The 2,813-nt window shown below is 42.9% G+C and overlaps 1 long non-coding RNA gene across 1 annotated transcript; it reads right to left on the bottom strand.

Annotated features, from left to right (window-relative positions):
* Nucleotides 1-1,174: 1,174 nt before the first annotated feature.
* LOC308481557 lies at nt 1,175-2,380 on the bottom strand. Its single transcript, XR_013988753.1, has 2 exons — nt 1,864-2,380; nt 1,175-1,387 (listed from the first exon to the last, which is right to left on the bottom strand). It is a non-coding gene; the product is annotated as an uncharacterized lncRNA (long non-coding RNA).
* Nucleotides 2,381-2,813: the final 433 nt, after the last annotated feature.

Here is a 2,813-nt window from a genome sequence, read left to right as displayed (position 1 = left end):
CAGATGGGACGCGGGTCTTGGGACTTGCTGATCAGAAGGTTGGCGGTTTGAATCCCTGTGACAGGGTGAGCGCCCGTTGCTCGGTCCCTGCTCCTGCCAACCTAGCAGTTCGAAAGCACATCAAAGTGCAAGTAGATAAATAGGTACCACTCTGGCGGGAAGGTAAACGGCGTTTCCATGTGCTGCTCTGGTTCGCCAGAAGTGGCTTAGTCATGCTGGCCACATGACCCAGAAGCTGTATGCCGGCTCCCTCGGCCAATAAAGTGAGATGAGCGCCGCAACCCCAGAGTCGGTCACGACTGGACCTAACGGTCAGGGGTCCCTTTACCTTTACTAGAGCATAATAAGACCCTTGATGGAGCCTCCCTTCCACTCCAGCATCCTGTTCTCACAGTGGCCAACCAGATGCCTATGGGAAGCCTGCAAGCAGGAAATGAGCAGAAGAGCCCTCTCCCCATTCGTATTGTAAACTGCCCTGTGATCCTTGGATGAAGGGTGATATAGAAATTTGATAAATAAACAAATAATTGTGATTGCCAGCAACTGGTTTTCAGAGGCCTACCACCTCTCTGCTACTTAAGTTAAGTACTGGAGTTAGGGACGTGGGTGGCGCTGTGGTCTAAACCACTGAGCCTCTTGGGCTTGCCGATTGGAAGATCGGCGGTTCGAATCCCCACGACGGGGTGAGCTCCCGTTGCACTCTCCCAGCTCCTGCCAACCTAGCAGTTCGAAAGCACACCAGCGCAAGTAGATAAATAGGTATCGCTGTGGCGGGAAGGTAAATGGCGTTTCTGTGCTCTCTGGCTTCCGTCACAGTGTCCCGTTGCACCAGAATCAGTTTAGTCATGCTGGCCACATGACCAGGAAAGCTGTCTGTGGACAAACGCCGGCTCCCTTGGCCTGAAAGTGAGATGAGCGCTGCACCCCATAGTCACCTCTGACTAGACCTAACCATCCAGGGGTCCTTTAACTTTACTGGAGTTAGTACATATGCATTTTGTCTATTAGCAATTGATAGGCTTATCCTCCATGAAATTGTCTTAACCCCTTTTAAAGCCATTCAAATACAACACCACACGGTACGGAATTCCATAGTTTAGCCATGCAACTTTCATTGTGATCTGTTCACACCACTTAATCCGTGTGTGTGTGTAATTTTTATTGAATTTTCAAATTTTACATTACAAATTAAATATCTTTTATTACACCATTCATTGACTTCCTGGCAGGCAGAAACAGAATAGGACAAGCTTCTTTCAGTACAGAAATACAATGATGGGGACAGCTTCAACAGCTGACATCCTGTCTGTCAGGCATCTTATTACTTTTGTGTGGCCCCTGATTTATTTTGGCCCCTGTACTTCAGCAGCTTGTAACCTTCTGAATGCTGGAAAAAATGCAGAGGACAAGTTTTCTATGAATGAAAGCAAATGAACTTGATCTAGTTCATTTTGTAAAAGGACAGACTCTTTTCTATTTGGGCAGGATGAACCTAAACTAGAACTAGTTCCTTTCAAAATGAACTTTCCCACCACAGGTCTGCAAGTGACCTCAGAGGCACACGACCCACCATTTGCCACACACATGAAAAGATATATATGTATTTTTCCCCCTCAGCGAACTCAAAATAATGGGCATCTTTCTTCCCAATGTGATGTAGCCCAATTGTAGTTCCTTGTTAAGAAGGGTTTGGAGTGCTTTGAACAGCACAAACCCCAAGTGGAATGTAATTTACCTCACAGAATATTTTCCTAGCATCCCTTCCTACTGGAACAACTCAAACTCTGGAGGGACAGAAATTTACCTCGCAGAATATTCTCTCATCACCTTCCGTGCTTAGTCCCTAAGGGGACTAAAATTTACCTCAGAGAACATTCTCCCCACTGCAGCCATTCAAATGGTAAAGAGATCGAGATTTCTCTCAGGAAACGGTTTTCCATAATCCAGATGACTGGCCGTGAGTTCTGTACACATTGAACAAGTTAATTCCAGTTTTATGAGAACGGGTTAGATGGGCTGTGGAAAAGAAAGATTGAATTGATTATGAACCAAAGGTTCTGGAATACATGTTCTTTTACTACGCTGTTATATTTCACATTTTTAAAAACTGTGAATAAAGAAAATGAGTTAATGCTGAATGATAGCTTCACTATGGCATGGGCAATAAACATAATTTTCTTATCAGCCCAATCCTCTTTGTCTATTAGCAAGTACTTCACAATGTTTGGAGAAGATAAATCACCTCACATATCTTGAAGCTTTTAAAGGCTTTGTATCAGATGATATACACCCTTAATCTCTTTGCCAAGTTAAACAGGATAAAAGATATGGCATAAATATATAACATAGAGCAGTAACTCTCCATGAATACAGTAGCTAGTCATACTTTCTCCTAGCTACACAGAGCTTTACGAAATGCACGTAAAATGGTGCCTCAGAAAAAGGTTGCTTCCACATTTAAGCTTTTTCAGAGCTGCTGTTGCACAAACCAATGAAAGATGAATTAATATAGTGTTTAAATATAGAAATTGTTTTTTTGAAATAGAAGATTTATAAGGCTTATGCAGAAATAAGTCCCATTCAACAAAGGGTCATTTCCAATGTTAATTAAAAGGTTTGTGTTGCTGGGTCTGCTCTCAATTGCCTCCTGTTGAGCATGGGATTACTGAGGAATAGCCGGTTAATTGCTCATTGAATAAGATTGCTTAATTATCCTTTAATGGCAGTGTTCATTCCCAACAAGGTGCCAATTCTATGGTCAGAATTAGTCCCTGACCTTTTATCCTGTATTATCTATTTTCTGTCACTCACAG

Source organism: Podarcis pityusensis (genome assembly GCF_964106645.2).
Source record: "Podarcis pityusensis genome assembly, chromosome: 7".
Taxonomy (NCBI): Eukaryota; Metazoa; Chordata; class Lepidosauria; order Squamata; family Lacertidae; genus Podarcis; species Podarcis pityusensis.
This window is presented reverse-complemented; position numbering and strand designations above follow the sequence as displayed.